This window comes from Ambystoma mexicanum, chromosome 8 (assembly GCF_040938575.1).
Source record: "Ambystoma mexicanum isolate Mex_15411 chromosome 8, UKY_AmexF1_1, whole genome shotgun sequence".
NCBI lineage: Eukaryota > Metazoa > Chordata > Amphibia > Caudata > Ambystomatidae > Ambystoma > Ambystoma mexicanum.
The window spans coordinates 289,705,184-289,732,159 of record NC_090929.1 but is presented as its reverse complement, the minus strand read 5'-3'; positions in this window follow the sequence as shown (position 1 = coordinate 289,732,159).

Genomic DNA, 26,976 nt, shown 5'->3' with positions numbered 1-26,976 from the left:
TGTGACAGGCCCCTGCTCTGAGAATGGTTTCCTCACCACAAAATGTACAGGAAGCCTATTTTTAAATGAAATGCATTTTCACCTGTATCTTTTTACTACTTCTTCCTTTTAATACTTCAGAATTCAGCTTGATCATAGGAACACCATTTTGAACAGTGACAGAAACCCATGTCCTTGAGTTCAGAACATTCTGATGAATCCTTATCAAACATTCATTTAAAGAGTTATATTAAAAATATGAATATTTCAGCTTAATACCTATTTTCACTCCTGGGTTAGGGGTTATTTTGCAGTTGATCAATCCCCATAGCTGGTTGAAGAGGTGCCTCGGCTCGTGGTGGCCCATTTCAACATAATGGTTGGGGGCCCCCCTTGCTTAGACTGGAGAACAATAGCCTGAGGGACCCGTGGCAGAAATCATTTTGTTTTCTTTCAGTATGTATTTGTAAAAACTGAAAGAAATGAAAATGAAGGTCTACAAGTTGTCAATCAAGGCTTGCAGGCAAGTTGCTGTGGAAAGGAACACAATGGAAAAACTTTAAGAATTAATGTATTTACCTTTAAAGATGTTGACTGAACAGATTTGTTTCCCATCAGTAGAAATAGGAGGCCTTTTGTTTTTAAGTTGAAAATGGATTGTTGCTTGATATTCAAGAACCGAGCTCTGCGAGCATCCCACTGGAGGCATCCGAGGCTTACATTTTTTTTCATTTTTATATTTGTGGAAAAATACTAGTTGCAGCTTTTATTTTTACAGAGAAAAAAAATTAATTTGGATAAACACAGATAATATGACCAAAAAATAAATATGGATTAATACAGATGGAAATGTTGAACAAATAAATACCCTAAAACTGGAAGCCTTAATTATAAGGGAGACCAGGGGTCTAAATAGGCAGCAAGGAAATGAAACTCTAAACATTCACTGACAAGCTATTAATCCTTCTTTGTCAGCAAAGGGCTAACATAGAGAAATCGGAGTAAAAAGTTATCACAGAGGTGAGGCCTGAAGAGCTCCAGCAAATGCAGCTTGTAATGTGGAGCAAAGCACACAAGTAAAATCTCCAATGAAAGTAATGTATTGCCGTGCCCTAAGAAAGTTGATTGCCACCATGGGAACAATTGTTGGGGCCCCCTGAGGGTCAGAGCTCTTTTCAACTGAAAAGGATTAAAGTCCCTGAAGCCGCCCCTGCCAATCCCTCTTATGACGTGCCAAGATACATGGGCCAATGAAAGTAAGGAGAAGAGCCTTTGCAGTGTGAAAAGGGGGAAGGAAACCAATCATAGTACTTCTCCATTCCAAAATATAGTGTGAAATGATGTGGCAAGTTTGAGGTTTGGCCTACTATAAAAAGTGATCTTACTATGCAAGAAAAAAGACTGGATAATATTCAAGTTTCCTGCCGGTATACATATAATTTGGCGAAATGATCTTATAACAAAATTTGCATAAGGGAACATGGACTGGTCTAAAAAAAGATTTCCAAATTGAGCCTGAAGGGAACCAGAGCTGGAGAATATCTGGATCCAAATGGGCTGAGGAGAACCCGATGACCTGGATGCCCAATGCCTTCCCAAGTTCAAGCAGTGTACAGAGTCCAACACACAGGTGCCCTAAGATATCTCAGAGGCTGATGCCTGCTATGAGATTTAAGTTGACAACCAAAACTGTAAGTGCATTTCTGCCCTAATGTTTTTGAATATAAACCCCAGAGCAATAGAAACCCTCAGAAACAGGATATTTCTCTGCCAAAATGTCATTGATTTAACAAGGGAGTTAAAAGGCCTGACATACAGAAACCACTCTTTTTTTTAATAAAACAAATATTTTATTAGATTTTCAATTTATAACACATAGAGCAGTAATGATAAAACGGTTCGATAGAGTTCTTCCTAAGTGCATTCAATAAGAATAAGAGCAACAGTAGGTCATCTCCTAAAGCCATTGAACAGTTAATAAATAAAAAACGATTATCCTCCCCACTACATTTAGCAACCTTATTACATAGTCCGATTTGGCTTGAGATCGAATATGCAATATATAGGGGTACATACGGGAAGTATTTTGCCCGCAACAATGGATTCTAACTTAAGGTTCCAGTTGTGAAACTTTGCAATACATTGCTTTCCCTGCTTCGTCTCCCCGTCAATGTTTTACTGAAGCGTTAATAAATTCGGACTACCTCTGAAGGCGTTGTAAATGACAACTCTGTTCAACTCAATTATTTACCACCAGTGCTTAGGACATGCTCTTTTGGTATTGTTTCAAAAATAAATTGTGCTTTTAACCAGCTTTATATGTACAAAATCAATTTCACGTTATATAGGATCGAGTTGTGTCTTAGTGACAGTCCATTCTAAGGCTGTTTTTCAGTTTTCAGTCCGACATTACCATTTCGGTCTAGCTTCCATGTCTATTTTTGGTTCCAGGGCATATATAAGCTATTACAGCATAGCTTTTGAGCACCTTGAACTCTTATGTTCCACATTTTACTCACGTTCTTGTCTTACAGAACGTTATAGTTCGCATTACCTCCTGCGATTCCCCAATTCTCTCCTTCCCTCCCTCATCCCTCCTCTCTTACCCCCCATTTCTTTTTATTAATCCCCCCACCTCTATACAATCCTCAACCACCCTACAAGTATTATTTTATATTTCAGATTCCAGGCTTTTACCGTTTTCTTCCCTTTCTTAACCACAGCGTCTCTTTATCTTTATTTTTGAGAGAGTTCAGGTTACATGTGTGTTTCGGAACAGGCGGTGTTTGAAGAAATGGGCTTCTCTGTCCCGTACGTGTTCATGAAATGGATTCGATATAGTTAGGAATCTTAGGTATTTGCCGGTGCTGATGGCGCATATCTTCTCCATAGCCATCACCCCCCAGATCTTAAGCCACCAGCATGCTGAGATTGGACCTTCTTTCTTTTTCCAATTTTGTGCAAGAGTCATTCTATCTGCTGATAGTAGATGGGTGATGAGTTTAGCTGTCGCTCCTGACATCGCGTATTTCCCTTCTATAGGGACTCCTAAGAGGATTGTCTTCGGAGATCTTGGTAGATTCACCCCTGAGATGTCCTTTATGTAGCTTAGTATTTCCTTCCAGTAGGCAACTGCTTTAGGGCACGTCCACCACATGTGGAACAGGTCTCCCTTCTCACCGCAGTTTCGCCAACAGTTTGGTGAGTAAGACTTTGCAATTTTGTGGATGCGGTTCGGGGACATATACCATCTGAGGCACAGTTTGTACGCAGATTCCTTTATTGTGGTGCACCTGGAAGTGCTGTGTGCACGTGCCCATATTTGGTACCATTCCTCCTCCGTTAGTGACTCTTGCATATCTCTCTCCCAATTCGTTTTGTATGCGAGATGATCAGTTGGCAGGTCATTGGAGAGGAGTTTGTAGTGTCTAGAGACCCCTTTTGCAGTATTGCCTTCTTGAAGCGACAGTTCTAGGCCTGATGGCGTCCTCGTGCCCGCTTTTTTCACCATTGGGTGTGTAATCCAGTGCCTGATTTGCGCATATCTATATCGTTCGTTTTCCCCTATGTTGAATTTTAACTGGCAATCTGTTTAGAGCAGTGGAGTGCCATCTTTGTACATGCCTTTCAGTTGTGTCGTTTCTGCCCCTGACCAGCCCACCAAGTATCCCTGCCGGAGACCCGGTGTGAAGTCTGGATTGCCCATCAGTGGCGTATATGGACTCATTCCACCAGGAATGCGTTTCTTTTTTCGGGCTTTGTCCCAGCTTAGTAAAGACCATTTTGTCATTTCTAGTAGAGCTTCTATGTTGTTTCGGTTTTCTTTGCTCAGGCTCAAGAGGGCTATTAGGGGGACGAATGAGACTGATTGTTCGATTCTGCACCAACCTTTATGATCCTCTGGTTTCGCCCATCGCAGCATTGGTGCTAGTTGTGCCGCCATAATGTATCTGTCCATTTCTGGAACTCCCAGACCGCCCAGATGAGGGGAGCGCATTAGGATTCGTTTCTGAATTCTAGGTTTCTTATTATGCCATATAAATTTGAATATCGCATCTTGCAGTTCTCAGATCTCGGCTGGTGGTATTGGCACTAGCAATGAGTTTACCACATAGAGGAGGCGGGGGAGAATGGTCATTTTGAACGCTGTGATGCGGGCGAACCATGACAACTCCTGGGAGTCCCATCTGCCCAAGTCTTCCTGTAGTTGTTTCCACAGTGGCGTTATGTTTGTCTGATATAATTTGTGCGGATCGCTGGCAAGATAAATTCTTAGATATTCCAGTTTTCTTTCAACCGAGCTCATCGGGAATGATCTCACCAATAAGTCGGTCACTGACAAACTCCAGAGATTACAAAATAACGCTCTCAGAGCAGCTTTGAACATCCCACGCAGAGAGCATATCTCCAAACACTGGACCGAGGCCCACTGGCTAAAGATAAAGGACAGAATCCTCCTTAAAACCTTTTCCCTCACTTCCAAATGCCTCAACAATCAAGCACCCCCCTACCTAGCGGAAAGAATCAATTGGAGACCCTCTAATCGACTGACGAGATCTGCCAACACCTTCTTACTTGAAGTCCCTAGATTCAAGCTTACCACGGCAGGTGGATCTAGCTTCCCAGTTAGAGCTGCACAATCATGGAACACACTCCCTTCTGACCTTAGACGCCCTCTACCCTACACTAGATTTAGATCTTACGCTCTCAAATGGCTGCACAACAACGATATGTAACGATTTTCACCCTTACCTAGCGGAAAACGTTATACACCTGTTAAGATGATATTCTTATGCGCTTAACCCATTTTGTCCTATATGCATTGTATCACCTTGTATCATTTTTTGTAAGTGACCACTGTTTTTGTAACAGCCTGTGTCAGGCACTGTAACTAAGTTTCGAGTCTACTTGTATTGTTGCGCCCAGCTGCCCACGGGCTTGGAGCGCATTACCAAATAAACAAACAAACAAACAAACGAACAATGTTTCGATGTCTTCTCTCTTTGCCGTTATGTTCATAGCTTTCGATTTGGAGAAATTTATGGAGAACCCCGAGACTCGTCTGAATTCCTCCAGCTGGGCCATAGCTCTGGGCATTGTATTTTTTGGGTCTCCCATGAAGAGCATGATGTCATCCACTATTTTGTGGGTTTCCTGACCTATTGTAACTCCCTTGATACTGACGTCTTGGGGGATCTGCATAGCACATGGTTCCATTGCCATTGCGAAAATTAGAGAGGACAGCCCTGTCGTGTGCCCCTTCCGATCTCCACGAATTCTGTGCCCTGACTATTGATCCTGAAACTTGTCGATGGATGCCGATAGTTGGCGAGCACCATTTTCATAAATTCCAGACCGCAACCAAACCGCTCCAAAATCAAGCTCAGATAGCCCCAGTCGATGCTATCGAAGGCTCGGGTGGCATCCAGAGCTGCCACAGCAAATGATTGTTGTGATCGTCGTCCAGCATCAATGACGTACACTGCCCTTCTGACGTTGTCTTGTGTACGTCTGTCTGCGATGAACACTGCTTGATCATCATGTATTATGTTTGGAAGGATTTCCATTAGACGAGTTGCTAAAATTTTCGTGTAGATTTTTACATCAGTGTTCAGCAGTGCTATAGGCCGGTAGCTTGCACAATTTTTGGGATCTTTGCCTGGCTTTAGCGGTAGTATAGTTATGGACTTCCCCATATCTTGCGTGACCTTCCCCTCTTCTCTAATTGTGTTGAATAGTTTTGACAGCGGGCCTAGCAGTTGTGTACGGAATGTCTTGTAATAGCCACCGTCCGGACCTGGCGTCTTATTTGCTGGTAGTGCTGTGATAGCGTCGCCGATTTCTTGGGCAGTCATCAGTTTCCCAAGATTTATTCTGTCTGTCTCTGTGATTTGGGGCAGTTGAAGAGAGTTGATATAGGCAAGTTGATGGTCTAGGTCTAGATTTTCCCCCTTTAATAGTTCCATGTGAAATCGTTTCATTATTTCCTTCTTGTCCAGCTCTACTGTGTGGGATTTCCCATGGGAGTCATTTAGCTGCACTATGTAGTTCCGGGTTTTTTGTTTTCTCAGTTTTGCTGCCAGGAATCGATTAGCCTTGCCCCCATGTATGTAGTAGGATTTTTTTGTTTTTAGTAGCGACTGAGCCACCCAGTCCGCCGTGTGGTTCTCCAGTTGAGCTCTGATTTTCCGTAGTGCTCTTAAGGATTTCCTAGAGTCTTATGTTGGGCTTCTGCAGCTTTCACCTCTTTTTCTAGTTGGTTTGTCACTAGTGCCCTTTCGCGGTGGTATGCTGAGGCTTGTGACATGAATTCTCCCCTGATCACTGATTTTCCTGCATCCCATATTACCCCCCAAGCCGTTTCTCCGTTATCGTTTTCTTTAAAGTAGTTGTTGATGGCCGTCCCCATATGAGTTCTTAATGCGATGTCTTTTAGGAGGATTTCATTTAATCTCCAAGGTGGTCTAACACTGTTTCCTTCCACCCCCCAGTCCACACCCACCATCACTGGTGCATGGTCTGAGTGATATTCCACACCAATTTCTACTTCTGTTATTTGCGGAACTAATGTTGTGGATACTAGGATCATATCTATCCTGGAATAACCAAGGTGAACAGCTGAGTAGTAGGTGTACTCTCTCCGGTCTCCATGGAAAAATCACCAGGTTTCAATCACTCCTAATTCTCTGTAGAACCGACCCAGAGCTTGTCTGTTATTCTGATCAGTGGTTGTTGGGGGAAGAGTCTTATCCAACATCGGGTCCATAACACAGTTGAAGTCTCCACCCACTATCAGTTGGCCCTCACACCAGCTGCCAAGACTGCCCAGCAGGTCCGTTAGGAACACATCTTGATGCCTATTTGGAGCATAAATTGCTATGATTGTGTACAATTTCCCGTTTATCAGCCCTTTGAGCCCCAAGTATCTGCCCGCTTTGTCTTTGCGAGTTTGTAGTTTTTTAAAGTTGAGTGCTTTCCCAATTAGTATGGCAATCCCTCTTTTTTTCTCACCACTTGAAGCGAAGTATTGTTGTGGAAAACACCTGCTGGCCATGCGCTTCTCATCTTTGAGGAGGAGATGTGTCTCCTGCAGAAGCCCAATCGCCGTCTGCATTGATTTCAGCCTGTCTAGTATCGCTCGGCGTTTTATTGGTGAGTTCAGGCCCCGTGCATTCAGAGATATGACTCTTGACTCAGCCATTTTGGTATAGGAGGGGTTGCGCTGGTATAGGCTTGGATTGGGCTACATCCGTGTTTTCCATGTTTACTTTTGGGTGCCCTAGGACTCGGGTTCGTGCTGTTGCTGTGGTTCTTGATTCGTTTTGCTCTTCTCGCTGCCTAGCAGTTCTCCCTCTCAACTCCCACCTTCTTGGAGTGCATTTCCCTCTCCTCTGTGTAGATTTCATATGTTTTGATGTGTTGTAGGCCTTCATCATTATACAACTATTATTCGTTCCCCGATTAGTCGCTTCTGCGTGCTTCTTTCCACAACTTGTCATTCCAGGCTCTGTTGCTGGGTTTTGGCTTTCTCTGTTTTTTTGGATTTACGCTTTTTCTCAATTGACCATTCCCATGGTTTACTCGCTGTGTCTTGGGAATTGGGACGTATTCGGGCAATCGGTTGATCTTGGATATCTTCTAGCTGCAGGATTGCACCACCCTCCTCAGAAGTAGTGATCTTCCACTGTTTGCCCTCCCATGTAAATGCGGGGCCGAAAGGGTGAGTCCATCTGTATCTTATCTGTTTTGCTTGTAGTACTTTTGTAATCGGCTGCATCATTCTTCTTTTGCGAAGCGTGATAAGTGCCAGCTCTTGGTACAGTTGGATGTGAGAGCTATTGATTGTGAGGTCGTTGTGGAATCTTGCTGCCCTCAGTATATCTTCTTTCTGACAGTAAGACGTTACCACTATTAGTACATCTCTGGGTCTTGCACCAGGGTCATTCCGTTTTTGGCCTACTCGATGTATACGATCAAAGCCGATTTGGTCTGATTGAGTTTCCGGCAGAAGGCTGCTGAAGCACAGTTGCATTGTTTCGTTAAGGTCACATTCCTGGATCAATTCGGGGAGGCCTTTGACCCTGATGTTGGATCTTCTTGAGCGGTTTTCAAGGTCTTCTGCCTGTAGTTCTAAGTTGGTTGTTGTGCTGGCCAGCTGTTCCAGGAGGACACTGTTCTGGGTAGATTCTTCTGCAACAGTTGATAAGCCATTTTTGACTATATCTTCTCTGTTTCCCAGGTCCGTCATTTCTCTGCTTACTTCCTGGAGGGAGGATTTCAATTCTTCTTTCATCTGTTCCAGCTGGTTGTGGAACGAGTTCGTAAGTCGGGCTTCCATTCCCTTCAGACAGTTCAGAAGTTCCTCCTTATCTGACGACATTGTGGGTGGTATTGTTTCTATTGTACGTTCAACCAGTAGGGGGGGGGTGACTGACTCTCCTCTTGTCGACTCTGACCCCAGCACTTTTCGATTTGGCCTACTTGAGCTTTGACTTGGATTCTTGGTTTTGACTGTCCAGTTCTACCTCTGACCCCTGGCATCAGGGCTGATCCGTCGGGAGCAGACAGAGCTACTCGGAAGTCGAGGGGGGATGACTCCTTGAATCCAAGCGTATGCTTCCTTCACCGCTTAGAGCTCGTAGGACCATAAGGTGCTTCCTGGTTGTTCTTGTGGTCTTTTGTGGCGTTCTCTGGGACGTTGGAGTGCCTTAAGGTCACATTTGCTTACGGGACTTGTAGTGACTTCGGAGGAGTGTTGTAGTCCGTGGACCCAGTTTCTCATGCTGTTGGACTGGGGATTAGAGTGCCGACCCTGACTTTAAGGCACCGTTTCAGTGATTCTATGTGTATGTATGGTTGGACTGCATCGGTCGCCGGGGCGCAGCTATACTCTCGCTAAGCGCGTCTTACCGATTGTCCTTGAGGTTGCATGGCTGCTGGAATTCACCTCCACAGGTTCCCCGCTGACCGCTAGCGCTCAACAGGTCCGCCTGGAGCGTCAGCAGTACGGGAGAGGGGGGTTAGGGCAGATTGGGGGTCTATGCAGATTTGCCTATGATGCGTGCCATTGAGATCTGAGGGGGAGATTTTACATTGGCCAGGCAGCGCCAGCCTTACAGGAGGAGCAGTAGGTCTTCTTGTGGCCCCCCCTGGGCTTGCTGTCCATACAAACGCCCACCAACTGTGGGTTCAGATAGTAAGCCCTGGGTAACAATGGTCCAGTCAAGGACCACAGGATATGGCCAGATGAGTTAATTTGGGATGGGGCAAGAGCCCCCGCACCTCCACCCCCGGAAAAGGCAACTGTAGTGGTATTCAAGAGGTACCCCACTCTATTAGGTATTGTGTGTTGTCCCCAGAGAGGGATGTGGCCTCCCACGTAGACCCAGGAAGCAGACCCCAGAGACACTTCGGGTTACTTGTCTGGATATCGCAGATAGCTGTCTCTCCTGAGGTCCGTCCACAAGGAGCAGTGTGTACCGGGAGACAGGGATTAGTGTGCCGCTATTGCTAGAAATGGCCCCTATTAGTATTGGCAGTAATACATGTAAGTTGCATCCCCCTCCGGGGGTCGCTGGCCTGAACAGGGAGAGTGTGGCAGATCTGCAGGGCTGAAGGCTCAGACTCACGCTCTCATGGGCCTGATAGAGGCTTGTGTCATAAGGGGAGCTTGCTTCAGGTGATGTGATGTGGTGTTCGTGAGGGGAGATTGGTGTTAGACTGCCGTGCGGCCCAGCCTGCCAGTACTGGTCCCCTGCAGAGAATGAGCCCTCCAAGCGGGAGACAATTGCGGGCGCGGTAATGTTCTCCTCATTTCCTGGCGGCCGCCCTCTGTGTGCGGTGGTAAACGTAAGGTCTGACCACCCCAGGGGCCGGGGCGATCCAGACGCGGTCGCCGTAGGTCCTACCTTATATGCCGGTGGGTGGCGGCAGGGCCAGGGCATTGGCTGCTCCTCAATACAGTCAGTCGGGTGTGGGGTGCCTGCCACTCATCGCTTGTCTCACCGGCTGCTACTGGTGCCAAGCAGGCCTTTAGCTGGTTGTATTGGGGGTGGGGAGGGGTATTCTAATCAGCTTGGGCTGCCTGCCCGTATTGAGGCCCTAAGCCCCCTTCTGCTCCAATGCCGCTGCTGCGGTCCACCCTTGTGCTGTAGAGGGTAGTGGAGGCCGCCTTGCTTCACCCGCCACTGATGGCTGTAGAGTGCTGACAGGGAGAGGGGATCCACTCTCTCTCCCGTGGCCGGATCAGCCGAGGGTGTGGCGGTGCAGAGCAAGCGAGCTCCTCCTCAGTGCAACTCTCCCTCCTTCTGGAGCCAACGCCGGGACCTGCTCTGTCCTCCGCTGTAGGCGGGTGTCCGCGCCTTCAGGCGGGCACCCTTCACTTCCTCGCTGGTGCCGCCTGCGTTCTCCTCAGGGGGAATCAAAGCTGGCCAGAGTCCACCGTTCTCTCCCCCACCAGGGTGCTGGCAGCAGGGCTCTGCTCACCGGGTCCTGTCACCTGGTGCCGGCGGGACTGCCAGGACAGTTGCAGCACGGCTCTGTCGCATGCGGGTGGCTGGAGAATTTCGGCGGTTCAGCTCGAAACCACTCTTTTAACATGCAATGCCATGAAATGGAATAACACCCCAAAGATCAAAAATGAAGGGGAATCCCATTAAGAATCCTGGTATTTAAAGTAGTTCCTTCCTTGTGAGATTATCTTCCCTTTTAAAAAGAATGCACCACCATCTGAAAACTTCTCTTTCACATATTCACAACTTTAAAATCACAACCCTTTCAGATTTTCCATTCATGCTTTCTGAACAGAAACCATTTCGTTCCTACCAGAAAACTTGTAAACATTTGAATTCATTTTATTATTTTCTTCCAATACAATGATTCCCTGATACAACTCTACATAGCACAGTGCAATCTTTTCCCCACACATCTAAGTAGTTTAGTCTGCGCATCTGGTATATTGAATCCGAAAGATGAGCTTGAGCGCTTAATTTTGAGTGTCCATATTTGGCTTAAAATGCCATTGTTATTGTGTTCTCTTTCTGCCAGCATTATTAAGCCATACACAGTTCAAAAGTGAACATGTTCGCTTTCTTTGGCTGACCATGGGCATCATTACGACCATGCCAGTCTGGTCACAACAGTGCTGGTAAACCTACTGGCACCGTTGTTACCGGACCGGCATAGTACGACTCTGCAGGCGAGTGCCCCCCGCCCACCATGGCCAGACCTGACGGGCAGAACGGCACCCGCCCGCAGTGTTTCACGGAAGAACCGGCACCGTTATTAATGGCGCCAGTGCTTCCGTGGTCCCCATTCCCATTGAGTCATTGGACTCAATGGGAATGGGGATTAACATTTACCGGCACCTCACTTCCCGGATTGCCGGGGTCGTAATCCCCCGGTGTTTCCAGCAAGTCAGGCACCAATAAATATTACAAGTCCGGCGGCAACCCGCCGTTAGCACCAGCAGGGTTACCGCCGGACTTGTAATGAGGCCCCATGTTTTGTATGCATAATTTAGATTTGCTATTGAAAACAATTGTTCATGATGAGGTTGCACTGTAAATATTTGAGCACATTTTCAAGAAAAGACTTTTATATTTGCCTAATTATGTATGGATGTTTGTGCAAATATGTAAGGTAAAGTTGACAGTTTATGTAAAACTAAGATATATATATATATATTTTTTTTTTCTTTCTTTTTTGTTTATTAACCTGTTTAAGGTTTTTTACAAATCTGTGTTGTGGTGAACTGTGTTTGTGCTACTTCTAAGAAATTAGACCCAGAACTTACGACTTACGACACCACTCTCAAATTTCCTTGAAGGTCTCTTGCTGGTACTAAAATATTAGTGGGACACAAGTAGACAGGCCACAGTGCATTCATTTTCATTGGAGTGTGAATAAATTTGTAGTGTTTTGACTTCCCAGCATTGAGAGTTAGGGGAACACCAGCATTTTCACCAATGCATTTCTTTTAATAAAATGAAAATATTCCTGTTGAAATGGCCTGCTCTAGTCCCATTTAGCAGGGTTTGATTGTTGTAGTTGGGAAATTAAATTGGTGATAGTCCTCCACAATACAAAAACCACTATAGACTAAATGAAATATGAAATAGATATCATTACAGCGTGCCTTGCAATAGTTCATGTTTAACACCTGCATGAGATTTTCATGGTGGCACTAAACCAACAGATTCTTATGCAATCCATAGTAAATACCATATGAAAAGCGTAATTTGCAGGCATTATTTGCATGTCTTCCAAAACAGAGAGTAAAATAAAAGAGTGGAGACATTTTCTCCTGTTTTAACTCTTTTTTCCAAAATTGCATGCAGGGGACCCAGGAGCTTGTGGGTGCTAAGGTTGGTGATAACCTGCAGGCAATTTGCACTTTTACAAAATTACCCCCACAGAGAGCTTTGAGACGTACGCTCATCTCCGTTGCATTTATTTGTTTTCACAGTGTGAGGCCAAGCTTCTTGTCTATAACCATCTTGGCCGTCGGGAAATGCAGTCAAATGATCTCCAGCCTAGTTGGGTACGTGTATTACAGGGGTGCGCGGGGAGCACCACACGTGAATTGCACGTGTGGGTCCACCCAGGTGTTCCCTCTACACCCTTCACGGCCCCTGCAGGTGGCCCACACCACAGGGGTCTACCCTGCACATGTCCTGCAGGCACCCCATCCACCATGGCCATGCCCCCCAGCCAACCCACATGTCACCTTGCACTACTGCCCACCAACGCATGTCCCCCCTGCACCCCCACCCACCAGGGGCAGCCTCCACCAGGCCCCCACTCATGTCTCCCACCACCCCACCCCCAGCAGTGCAGGGGCAGCCTCCACCAGGCCCCCACTCATGTCTCCCAATACCCCCACCCCCCAGCCACCAGGGGCAGCCTCCACCAGGCCCCCACTCATATCTCCCATCACCCCCACCCCCCAGCAGTGCAGGGGCAGCCTCCACCAGGCACCCACTCATGTCCAACTCATGTCTCCCTGCACCCCCACTCCCCAGCCACCAGGGGCAGCCGCCACCAGGCCCCCACTCATGTCTACCACCACCCCCACCCCCCAGCAGTGCAGGGGCAGCCTCCACCAGGCCCCCACTCATGTCCAACTCATGTCTCCCTGCACCCCCACCCCCCAGCCACCAGGGACAGCCTCCACCAGGCCCCCACTCATGTCTACCACCACCACCACCCCCACCCCCCAGCAGTGCAGGGGCAGCCTCCACCAGGCCCCCACTCATGTCCAACTCATGTCTCCCTGCACCCCCACCCCCCAGCCACCAGGGGCAGCCTCCACCAGGCCCCCACTCATGACTACCACCACCCCCACCCCCCAGCAGTGCAGGGGCAGCCTCCACCAGGCCCCCACTCATGTCTACCACCACCCCCACCCCCCAGTAGTGCAGGGGCAGCCTCCACCAGGCCCCCACTCATGTCTCCCATCACCCCCACCCCCCAGCAGTGCAGGGGCAGCCTCCACCAGGCCCCCACTCATGTCCAACTCATGTCTCCCTGCACTCCCACCCCCCAGCCACCAGGGGCAGCCTCTACCAGGCCTCCACTCATGTCTCCCATCAACCCCACCCCCAGCAGTGCAGGGACAGCCTCCACCAGGCCCCCACTCATGTCTCCCACCACCCCTACCCCCCAGCAGTGCAGGGGCAGCCTCCACCAGGCCCCCACCCATGTCCAACTCATGTCCCCCTGCACCCCCACCCCCCAGGGGCAGCTTCCACCAGGCCCCCACTCATGTCTACCACCACCCCCACCCCCAGCAGTGCAGGGGCAGCCTACACCAGGCCCCCACTCATGTCCCCCTGCACACCCACCCCCCAGCAGTGCAGGGGCAGCCTCCACCATGCCCCCACTCATGTCCCCCTGCACCCCCACCCCCCAGCAGTGCAGGGGCAGCCTCCACCAGGCCCCCACTCATGTCCCCCTGCACCCCACCCCCCAGCAGTGCAGGGGCAGCCTCCACCAGGCCCCCACCCATGTCCAACTCATGTCTCCCTGCACCCCCACCCCCCAGCCACCAGGGGCAGCCTCCACCAGGCCCCCACTCATGTCTCCCATCACTCCCACCCCCCAGCAGTGCAGGGGCAGCCTCCACCAGGCCCCACTCATGTCTACCACCACCCCACCCCCCAGCAGTGCAGGGGCAGCCTCCACCAGGCCCCCACTCATGTCATGTCTCCCATCACCCCACCCCCCAGCAGTGCAGGGGCAGCCTCCACCAGGCCCCCTCTCATGTCCAACTCATGTCTCCCTGCACCCCCACCCCCCAGCCACCAGGGGCAGCCTCCACCAGGCCCCCACTCATGTCTCCCATCACTCCCACCCCCCAGCAGTGCAGGGGCAGCATCCACCAGGCCCTCACTCATGTCTCCCACCACCCCCACCCCCCAGCAGTGCAGGGGCAGCCTCCACCAGGCCCCCACTCATGTCTCCCATCACCCCCACCCCCCAGCAGTGCAGGGGCAGCCTCGACCAGGCCCCCACTCATGTCTCCCACCACCCCCGCCCCCCAGCAGTGCAGGGGCAGCCTCCACCAGGCCCCCACTCATGTCCCCTATCACCCCCACCCCCCAGCAGGGCAGGGGCAGCCTCCACCAGGGCCCCACCCATGTCCAACTCATGTCTCCCTGCAACCCCACCCCCCAGCCACCAGGGGCAGCCTCCACCAGGCCCCCACTCATGTCTACCACCACCCCCACCCCCCAGCAGTGCAGGGGCAGCCTACACCAGGCCCCCACTCATGTCCCCCTGCACCCCCACCCCCCAGCAGTGCAGGGGCAGCCTCCACCAGCCCCCCAAGCATGTCTCCCACCACCCCCACGCCCCAGCACTGCAGGGGCAGCCTCCACCAGGCCCCCACTCATGTCTACCACCACCCCCACCCCTCAGCAGTGCAGGGGCAGCCTCCACCAGGCCCCCACCCATGTCCAACTCATGTATACCACCACCCCCACCCCCCAGCCACCAGGGGCAGCCTCCACCAGGCCCCCACTCATGTCTACCACCACCCCCACCCCCCAGCAGTGCAGGGGCAGCCTACACCAGGCCCCCACTCATGTCCCCCTGCACCCCCACCCCCCAGCAGTGCAGGGGCAGCCTCCACCAGGCCTCCACTCATGTCTCCCATCAACCCCACCCCCAGCAGTGCAGGGACAGCCTCCACCAGGCCCCCACTCATGTCTCCCACCACCCCTACCCCCCAGCAGTGCAGGGGCAGCCTCCACCAGGCCCCCACCCATGTCCAACTCATGTCCCCCTGCACCCCCACCCCCTCAGGGGCAGCTTCCACCAGGCCCCCACTCATGTCTACCACCACCCCCACCCCCAGCAGTGCAGGGGCAGCCTACACCAGGCCCCCACTCATGTCCCCCTGCACACCCACCCCCCAGCAGTGCAGGGGCAGCCTCCACCAGGCCCCCACTCATGTCCCCCTGCACCCCCACCCCCCAGCATTGCAGGGGCAGCCTCCACCAGGCCCCCACTCATGTCCCCCTGCACCCCACCCCCCAGCAGTGCAGGGGCAGCCTCCACCAGGCCCCCACCCATGTCCAACTCATGTCTCCCTGCACCCCCACCCCCCAGCCACCAAGGGCAGCCTCCACCAGGCCCCCACTCATGTCTACCACCACCCCACCCCCCAGCAGTGCAGGGGCAGCCTCCACCAGGCCCCACTCATGTCTACCACCACCCCACCCCCCAGCAGTGCAGGGGCAGCCTCCACCAGGCCCCCACTCATGTCATGTCTCCCATCACCCCACCCCCCAGCAGTGCAGGGGCAGCCTCCACCAGGCCCCCTCTCATGTCCAACTCATGTCTCCCTGCACCCCCACCCCCCAGCCACCAGGGGCAGCCTCCACCAGGCCCCCACTCATGTCTCCCATCACTCCCACCCCCCAGCAGTGCAGGGGCAGCATCCACCAGGCCCTCACTCATGTCTCCCACCACCCCCACCCCCCAGCAGTGCAGGGGCAGCCTCCACCAGGCCCCCACTCATGTCTCCCATCACCCCCACCCCCCAGCAGTGCAGGGGCAGCCTCCACCAGGCCCCCACTCATGTCTCCCACCACCCCCACCCCCCAGCAGTGCAGGGGCAGCCTCCACCAGGCCCCCACTCATGTCCCCTATCACCCCCACCCCCCAGCAGGGCAGGGGCAGCCTCCACCAGGCCCCCACCCATGTCCAACTCATGTCTCCCTGCAACCCCACCCCCAGCCACCAGGGGCAGCCTCCACCAGGCCCCCACTCATGTCTACCACCACCCCCACCCCCCAGCAGTGCAGGGGCAGCCTACACCAGGCCCCCACTCATGTCCCCCTGCACCCCCACCCCCCAGCAGTGCAGGGGCAGCCTCCACCAGCCCCCCACGCATGTCTCCCACCACCCCCATGCCCCAGCACTGCAGGGGCAGCCTCCACCAGGCCCCCACTCATGTCTACCACCACCCCCACCCCCCAGCAGTGCAGGGGCAGCCTCCACCAGGCCCCCACCCATGTCCAACTCATGTATACCACCACCCCCACCCCCAGCCACCAGGGGCAGCCTCCACCAGGCCCCCACTCATGTCCCCCTGCACCCCCACCCCCCAGCAGTTTAGGGGCAGCCTCCACCAGGCCCCCACTCATTTCTCCCACCACCCCCACCCTCCAGCAGTTCAGGGTCAGCCTCCACCAGGCCCCTACTCATGTCTCCCACCACCCCACCCCCCAGCAGTGCAGGGGCAGCCTCCACCAGGCCCCCACTCATGTCCAACTCATGTCTCCCTGCACCCCCACCCCCCAACCACCAGGGGCAGCCTCCACCAGGCCCCCAGTCATGTCTCCCATCACCCCCACCCCCCAGCAGTGCAGGGGAAGCCTCCACCAGGCCCCCACTCATGTCAGACCACCACCCGCCCCCACCAGCAGTGCAGGGGCAGCCTCCACCAGGCCCCCACCCATGTCCAACTCATGTCCCCCTGCACCCCCACCCCCCAGGGGCAGCTTCCACCAGGCCCCCACTCATGTCTACCACCACCCCCACCCCCAGCAGTGCAGGGGCAGCCTACACCAGGCCCCCACTCATGTCCCCCTGCACACCCACCCCCCAGCAGTGCAGGGGCAGCCTCCACCAGGCCCCCACTCATGTCCCCCTGCACCCCACCCCCCAGCAGTGCAGGGGCAGCCTCCACCAGGCCCCCACCCATGTCCAACTCATGTCTCCCTGCACCCCCACCCCCCAGCCACCAAGGGCAGCCTCCACCAGGCCCCCACTCATGTCTACCACCACCCCACCCCCCAGCAGTGCAGGGGCAGCCTCCACCAGGCCCCACTCATGTCTACCACCACCCCACCCCCCAGCAGTGCAGGGGCAGCCTCCACCAGGCCCCCACTCATGTCATGTCTCCCATCACCCCACCCCCCAGCAGTGCAGGGGCAGCCTCCACCAGGCCCCCTCTCATGTCCAACTCATGTCTCCCTGCACCCCCACCCCCCAGCCACCAGGGGCAGCCTCCACCAGGCCCCCACTCATGTCTCCCATCACTCCCACCCCCCAGCAGTGCAGGGGCAGCATCCACCAGGCCCTCACTCATGTCTCCCACCACCCCCACCCCCCAGCAGTGCAGGGGCAGCCTCCACCAGGCCCCCACTCATGTCTCCCATCACCCCCACCCCCCAGCAGTGCAGGGGCAGCCTCCACCAGGCCCCCACTCATGTCTCCCACCACCCCCACCCCCCAGCAGTGCAGGGGCAGCCTCCACCAGGCCCCCACTCATGTCCCCTATCACCCCCACCCCCCAGCAGGGCAGGGGCAGCCTCCACCAGGCCCCCACCCATGTCCAACTCATGTCTCCCTGCAACCCCACCCCCAGCCACCAGGGGCAGCCTCCACCAGGCCCCCACTCATGTCTACCACCACCCCCACCCCCCAGCAGTGCAGGGGCAGCCTACACCAGGCCCCCACTCATGTCCCCCTGCACCCCCACCCCCCAGCAGTGCAGGGGCAGCCTCCACCAGCCCCCCACGCATGTCTCCCACCACCCCCATGCCCCAGCACTGCAGGGGCAGCCTCCACCAGGCCCCCACTCATGTCTACCACCACCCCCACCCCCCAGCAGTGCAGGGGCAGCCTCCACCAGGCCCCCACCCATGTCCAACTCATGTATACCACCACCCCCACCCCCAGCCACCAGGGGCAGCCTCCACCAGGCCCCCACTCATGTCCCCCTGCACCCCCACCCCCCAGCAGTTTAGGGGCAGCCTCCACCAGGCCCCCACTCATTTCTCCCACCACCCCCACCCTCCAGCAGTTCAGGGTCAGCCTCCACCAGGCCCCTACTCATGTCTCCCACCACCCCACCCCCCAGCAGTGCAGGGGCAGCCTCCACCAGGCCCCCACTCATGTCCAACTCATGTCTCCCTGCACCCCCACCCCCCAACCACCAGGGGCAGCCTCCACCAGGCCCCCAGTCATGTCTCCCATCACCCCCACCCCCCAGCAGTGCAGGGGAAGCCTCCACCAGGCCCCCACTCATGTCAGACCACCACCCGCCCCCACCAGCAGTGCAGGGGCAGCCTCCACCAGGCCCCCACCCATGTCCAACTCATGTCCCCCTGGACCCCCACCCCCCAGGGGCAGCTTCCACCAGGCCCCCACTCATGTCTACCACCACCCCCACCCCCAGCAGTGCAGGGGCAGCCTACACCAGGCCCCCACTCATGTCCCCCTGCACACCCACCCCCCAGCAGTGCAGGGGCAGCCTCCACCAGGCCCCCACTCATGTCCCCCTGCACCCCCACCCCCCAGCAGTGCAGGGGCAGCCTCCACCAGGCCCCCACCCATGTCCAACTCATGTCTCCCTGCACCCCCACCCCCCAGCCACCAGGGGCAGCCTCCACCAGGCCCCCACTCATGTCTACCACCACCCCCACCCTCCAGCAGTGCAGGGGCAGCCTCCACCAGGCCCCACTCATGTCTACCACCACCCCACCCCCCCAGCAGTGCAGGGGCAGCCTCCACCAGGCCCCCACTCATGTCATGTCTCCCATCACCCCACCCCCCAGCAGTGCAGGGGCAGCCTCCACCAGGCCCCCTCTCATGTCCAACTCATGTCTCCCTGCACCCCCACCCCCCAGCCACCAGGGGCAGCCTCCACCAGGCCCCCACTCATGTCTCCCATCACTCCCACCCCCCAGCAGTGCAGGGGCAGCATCCACCAGGACCTCACTCATGTCTCCCACCACCCCCACCCCCCAGCAGTGCAGGGGCAGCCTCCACCAGGCCCCCACTCATGTCTCCCATCACCCCCACCCCCCAGCAGTGCAGGGGCAGCCTCCACCAGGCCCCCACTCATGTCTCCCACCACCCCCACCCCCCAGCAGTGCAGGGGCAGCCTCCACCAGGCCCCCACTCATGTCCCCTATCACCCCCACCCCCCAGCAGGGCAGGGGCAGCCTCCACCAGGCCCCCACCCATGTCCAACTCATGTCTCCCTGCAACCCCACCCCCCAGCCACCAGGGGCAGCCTCAACCAGGCCCCCACTCATGTCTACCACCACCCCCACCCCCCAGCAGTGCAGGGGCAGCCTACACCAGGCCCCCACTCATGTCCCCCTGCACCCCCACCCCCCAGCAGTGCAGGGGCAGCCTCCACCAGCCCCCCACGCATGTCTCCCACCACCCCCACGCCCCAGCACTGCAGGGGCAGCCTCCACCAGGCCCCCACTCATGTCTACCACCACCCCCACCCCCCAGCAGTGCAGGGGCAGCCTCCACCAGGCCCCCACCCATGTCCAACTCATGTATACCACCACCCCCACCCCCCAGCCACCAGGGGCAGCCTCCACCAGGCCCCCACTCATGTCCCCCTGCACCCCCACCCCCCAGCAGTTTAGGGGCAGCCCCTACTCATGTCTCCCACCAACCCCACCCTCCAGCAGTGCAGGGGCAGCCTCCACCAGGCCCCCACTCATGTCTACCACCCCCCCACCCCCCAGCAGTGCAGGGGCAGCCTACACCAGGCCCCCACTCATGTCCCCCTGCACCCCCATCCCCCAGCAGTGCAGGGGCAGCCTCCACCAGGCCCCCACTCATGTCTACCACCACCCCCACCCCCCAGGGGCAGCCTCCACCAGGCCCCCACCCATGTTTACCACCACCACCACCCCCCAGCAGTGCAGGGGCAGCCGCCACCAGGCCCCCACCCATGTCCAACTCATGTATACCACCACCCCCAGCCACCAGGGGCAGCCTCCACCAGGCCCCCACTCATGTCCCCCTGCACTCCCACCCCCCAGCAGTTTAGGGGCAGCCTCCACCAGGCCCCCACTCATTTCTCCCACCACCCCCACCCTCCAGCAGTTCAGGGGCAGCCTCCACCAGGCCCCCACTCATGTCTCCCACCGCCCCCACCCCACAGCAGTGCAGGGGCAGCCTCCACCAGGCCCACACTCATGTCCAACTCATGTCTCCCTGCACCCCCACCCCCCAGCCACCAGGGGCAGCCTCCACCAGGCCCCCACTCATGTCTCCCACCACCCCCACCCCCCAGCAGTGCACGGGCAGCCTCCACCAGGCCCCCACTCATGTCTACACCCCCCCCCACCCCCCAGCAGTGCAGCGGCAGCCTCCACCAGGCCCCCACTCATGTCTCTCACCCCCCCACCCCCCAGCAGTGCAGGGGCAGCCTCCACCAGGCCCCCACTCATGTCTCCCACCACCCCCACCCCCCAGCAGTGCAGGGGCAGCCCCCACCAGGCCCCCACTCATGTCCCCTATCACCCCCACCCCCCAGCCACCAGGGGCAGCCTCCACCAGGCCCCCACTCATGTCTACCACCACCCCCACCCCCCAGCAGTGCAGAGGCAGCCTCCACTAGGCCCCCACTCATGTCTCCCACCACCCCACCCCCCAGCAGCGCAGGGGCAGCCTCCACCAGGCCCCCACTCATGTCCCCCATCACCCCCACCCCCCAGCAGTGCAGGGGCAGCCTCCACCAGGCCCCCACCCATGTCCAACTCATGTCTCCCTGCACCCCCACCCCCCAGCCACCAGGGGCAGCCTCCACCAGGCCCCCGCTCATGTCTACCACCACCCCCACCCCCCAGCAGTGCAGGGGCGGCCTACACTAGGCCCTGTCATGATCTCTGCTTCCAAAAGATCAGGACTTGCCCGACTCCCTTGGAAGCAGACCCATAACCCGGTTCCGAGTGCCAGCCAGTCCCAATTGGGACCTTTTGGACCCTGTCCTGGCGCCAGTGGCACCAGGCTCATAAAGATGCCCAGTCCCAGCGCTGGAAGCGCCAGGCTCATAATGCTTGGGTGGACTTACCTGCAGCAGACCATGCTGCTTACTTACCTGCCAGTTGAACCCCTGATCCTCTTCTGTATGGGACTACTTTTCCTGTTGGGTGGGGCAGGAGCCACTCCCTAGGTTCAGAACACTGGAACTCTTCTGGAAAGCAGGAACTCTTTTCTTACCTAGGCGTGGCTGTGGAAGGAGACACCTAAGCACTACAGGAGGCTATTTAAACCACACCCGATGGATGAATCTTGCTTTGCGTTATTCTGCATTCTCTGCAGCAGAACGCTCATCGTGTCTTCTGCTTCTGATCCTGGGCCTAAGGAAACAAAGGCTTACCATCCTGGAATCCAGTCTTCAGCAGCACCTGTAAAGACAAAGAAAGAACAGGTTAGCACTACGGTCTTCAGTGGCAGCGCATCTCTTACCTGGTCCATCGGCTGTCACCAACGCCTCGTGCTGCATTCCGGCATCTGAAAGACAAAGGCTTACCTACTCTTCGCATGTTCCGGAGGTCTTCGCACTGCATTCCGGCATCTGAAAGACAAAAGCTTACCAGCTCTTCGCACGCTCCGGAGGCCTTCGGCGCTGCATCCCGCATCTGAAAGACAAAAGAAGGTGCGTTTAAAGACATTGGGCAACTTTATTACTCACGTGCCATTACTCCTTCCCACGCCAAATCCAGTGGGTATTCCAGCACCCTTCAGCTTCTCTAAAGCTCCGAACTTGTACCTGCAAGATAAAAGGGACAGATAGTGCGCATCGTGAAGCAGGCTACAAGCGCTTACCTACGTGCTTCCAGGCGGTTCTATTCCTCACGCGGGTTCGATCCTCAACTCTCATCAGCCCGCCATCCGCCATCGCCGGAACTCTGCAAAACAAGAGATATCATTACATAAGACTTTGAAGACATTTGAAGCGCCCAGAACTTACCGTTTGTGCAGTTAACGACGGACAGCAGTCCTCTGCGGTCAAGAGGCCTGCACCCTTATCCAGTGAAGGAACTGGTTACGGCACCCTGCCCCGAGGCAGATGGAGAGCTCGGCGTTCACTTACCTAAGGTGAGGGCGTTAACCTTTGGGGTTCTACAGGAGAAGAGAAAGGGAAGAGGAGAGAGGCACCCAATAACCCCAGTTCATTAATCCCATATTTTCTATCTGCAGACATCTTACTCTTCGAGTCAGACATACAGTGCACAGAGGTCCAGCCCAAAGAGCCAACCGTGTGTTACACATCACCTTTGAAGATACGGCATTCACCCAGTCAAGACCGGCGCCTCTGCGGGAATCAGGTGAGCGTTACAGCCCCCACTCATGTCCCCCTGCACCCCCACCCCCCAGCAGTGCAGGGGCAGCCTCCACCAGGCCCCCACTCATGTCTACCACCACCCCCACCCCCCAGCCACCAGGGGCAGCCTCCACCAGGCCCCCACTCATGTCTACCACCACCCCCACCCCCCCAGCAGTGCAGGGGCAGCCTCCACCAGGCCCCTACTCATGTCTCCCATCACCCCCACCCCCCAGCAGTGCAGGGGCAGCCTACACCAGGCCCCCACTCATGTCTCCCACCGCCCCCAGCCCCCAGCAGTGCAGGGGCAGCCTACACCAGGCCCCCACTCATGTCTACCACCACCCCCACCCCCCAGCAGTGCAGGGGCAGCCTCCACCAGGCCCCCACTCATGTCCCCTATCACCCCCACCCCCCAGCCACCAGGGGCAGCCTCCACCAGGCCCCCACTCATGTCTACCACCACCCCCCAGCAGTGTAGAGGCAGCCTCCACCAGACCCCCAACCATGTCCCCCAGCCAACATGTCAACACAATCTAGATCCCTGGCCCTTATGGTCAGCCTCCAAATGCCAAACACCCACCTGAGTATTGCATCCACCCACTTAGAAATGGCAAAAACATGATATAACCACAAAAGCAAGTTTGGAAATGAACACATGTCCCTCACATACACCCAATGGGTGTCAGTGAATGTCAAAACACATATCATGATATGCATGAAACCAATGAGATGATACTACACATTGAAGTTTGAGAAGCAGGTACGTGAAATAATGCAAAACCATTGCTCCATGGGGAAATCATTAAAAAAAATGAAAATCCAAAAGTCACCTATATACAGGTAAACAATCCAGTGTCCATGATCCCAACAGAAGAAATGAAACCTATCTAATAACACTACCTAAAAAAAGAAAATATATACAAAAATCTGGCCCATTGTCCAAAAGGTCCAAAAAAATGCTAAACCAAAGGAAACCTAACACTAACTACAGAACTATTTACAAGGGCAGCGGGCTAGTCCGACGGCTCACTTCGGGATGTTCCGGGCCAGGGCATCATCGAACTCCTGCTCAATGTCCCGGAGGCGCTCCTCCTCCATGGCCCCAAGGGTCCGCAGGGCCGTCCACATGTTCCCCCCAAACTCCCTGCGGATTGCCTCGAGGCACTCGGCACGCCTCAGGGCCCTCCGCACGGAGTTCTCCGCCCTGACCATCATGAGCCGTGCCGCTTCCGCCCGCTCCGCATCTATGGCATGGCCCAACCGCTGCCACACGGAAGACACTTCCCGTCCTGGGTCCTCCTGCCCTCCGGCCGATGCCTGCCCCTCCGATGTCGAAGGCCCCGAGCCATCATGGCTCCCACCACGTTGCTGCTGCTGCTGCGCCTCTGCCCGTGCACTGCCTCCTGCTGCCTGCACATCCTCCGCTGGCTGGGGTGCAGTCGTTGATGTGGCCACCCCTGCTGGACGTCCGACTCCCGACTGTGGCAGGGATGCCTCCTCCACCAGCCTGGCCGCACCGTCAGAGGCAGCTCCACAGGGCACCCAGGTGACTGATGGGTGGGAAGATGGCACGGAGGACGACTGGCGCATAGGGGGTTCAGTTGAGGAGGGGGTATGAGCAAGCCCCATCAAACGGAGGAATCCGGCCTGGGTGACCTGTCCCAGTAGGCCGACGCGGTCAACGAGCCATTCGAGATGATGTGCAGTCTCCTCATGAAAAGACTGCAGGTCACCTCATATGGCCCGTTGACGCAACGCCACACCAGTCAGGACAGGCTCAACCCGGACCCGGATAGCCACGTCCGCAGGCAGAGGAAGGCCAGTTGTCGTGAGCTCATCCCCTGCCTGAAAACGGGTCTGGACGTAGGCATCCCTGCTGGTGCAAGATGATGCAGTGACAGGATCAGGGACAGGATTGTACACAGGCACCTCCGCGGCGACCTGTGTTGCCTCCTGTGCCTGGTCCTGCACTGCACCACTATCACCAGTGGAATCCCCACCTCCAGACCCCGTCTCTGTTGCTTGCACGGCCTCCTCCTCCACCAAACCCCCCACCAACCTGGATGACTCCGTGCCATCTTCCCCCTTTGGGCCCTGTGGGGTCCCAGCTGCCCCTTCTGCTGCCGAGGAGTCCAACTCCGACCTCCGCCTCTTGGACCTCCCCCCGGCAGCTGCGGCCTGGGATGCGGCACCGGACTCCTCACTCCCCGACGAGATCACAACCTGGGAAGGGAGCCGGGCCTTGCGTCTCCGGCTGGCAGTGCGATCCCCGCCGCTGTGCTCCACAGCACCTTCTCCGCCCTCTTCATCAGTTGACGCTGCAGACAGGGAGAAATAAAACACAGGCATCAGGGCACTGTACAATGGACACTTACACACATGACAGTTGCACATGAGTGGCATTGGCAAACCTCAGACATGGCATCACAATTGGCAACAAACATGTCATTTCTACATGCACACATGAGCCATACCACAGCCACATCGCAACTGCCAGCACCATCCATACACATACAACAGCATGAGCAGGCAAAGGTGAGCCAGACATCACATGTAACACAGGGAATGCACTACACATGCACGCACACCACCACACTTGCATGCATGTGTACACCTCAGCCAACTGTCGCAGTGTCCCGATGGGCATCCATGTCACATCTGCCAATCAGGCTTCCACATCCGGCTGTCACATGCATACATGTTGCATCACTGTTGCACCCTTGTCAAATACACACACATGCACATGTACACAGTGCTGATACATGCAGCTGAAAACAACAGACATGCGTGACATCACGAACATGCCTACTTACATACACATTCATACAAACATGTGTGCCCACACCACTGCATTTGGCATGCAAGCCTACACACACAAGCACCATCCATGTCTCACACATGACAGCGCTCGCATGTGTTAGCCTCACGGTCCTGTACATCCCCACCCATACTGGGCCCCATACAAACAGATGTGCAACCGGCACACTACTGGCACATCACCACACGGCCAGCTTACAATCATGATGCATGTACACTTACCGCTCGACTCCAGACGGGTTTGCCTCTCAAAGATCCTGGACGTGGAGCGCTGGGGATATGCGTTCCAGGACCCTCATCTGATCTTCCGACAAGTGGCCCCGGCGCCCCTTAGCATCTGCTGCCTTCAAGAGGCGCCGGGCCTTGTTCAGGGTCCTGGACCTGAAGTCCTCCCAGCGCTTCTTGACATGTTGGAAGTCGCGGACTGCCACCCCCTCCGCGTTGATGGCAGTCACGATGTCCGTCCAGATCCGAGTCTGTCCTTCCTTGTCGGCGCGCACACTTCCGTAGAGGGCATCATACTGCCCCAGGACCTGCTCCAGCAGGACACCAACTTCCCTGGCACTGAAGCTGGTGCCCCTCTGCCTCTCTGGCCGGGGGTTGTCAGTGGTGCCAGATGTTGCAGTGCCCGACATGACAACCCCAGAGGCAGGAGTGGGTGGGCAAATGGGTCCTGGGGCTGGGCTGTGGAGCGATGGAATCCCAGTCGGGAGTCTTCGGTTCCAGCAGGGGTGGTCACAGCAACAGCACCCCTGGCTGTTGTGCAGGCAGCAAATGGCAGGGCACGTGGGCAGCAGGCAGTCAGGCGGCAGCAGATGGCAGGTGGGAGCGTGCTCAGGGCTCTGGGGGGCAGTAAATCGGCTTTCTGGGCAGGAGCCTGGTCTTCCGTGTGCATTCGCGTGGCCAGCTTGATACGGAGTGATTTGGCACGTGAAAAGTCCTGCACTTCTGCATGTAATTCGAGGAAAGGCCCTTAGCGCGTAAGCGCGTCTGCACGCATACGCGATTTCATTGGCCCAAAGACCCCCATGCGCAGCTGTGACGTCACGCGCATGGCCGTAGAGAATGGCGCGTGTAAAAAAAAAGAGATACACGTCCCAGTGTCAAAGAGCGTAATTGGTGGAAATGGCCTCATCGCGTATGCGCGTCTGTGACGTGTGTATAAAAGGTACGTGTAGAACGCCATTTCCTTGTACGTGCTTTTCGTGGAGAGCGAGTGGGTGAAATCTGTACTTCTTGTCGGTTCACACGTGATTTACTTGACAGCGTTTCCAGTTCGTACTCCCCGTTACCTCCGACAGCTTTTTCTCTTTTCCTCTTTTTCCTGGGCCTGTTTCCTCAAACAGCATTCCCTTCTACTGTTGTCCTGTCTCCTCAGACAGTGTACAATTCTTCTTTTGGCGGGGGTGTTGCCAACGCGCACACGCGCATATTTTTCACGCTTTTGTTCCTGGCAGACGGTGAGTCGCGCACGTATTTAACATCTGTCCTTGCCCCGTGTGTCGCGTACCCCTTCAAAGGTCATTCTAGGCTGCGTGTGACACGCATACGTTCATTCTTGTGTTTCTGGGTGCCACAGCGTA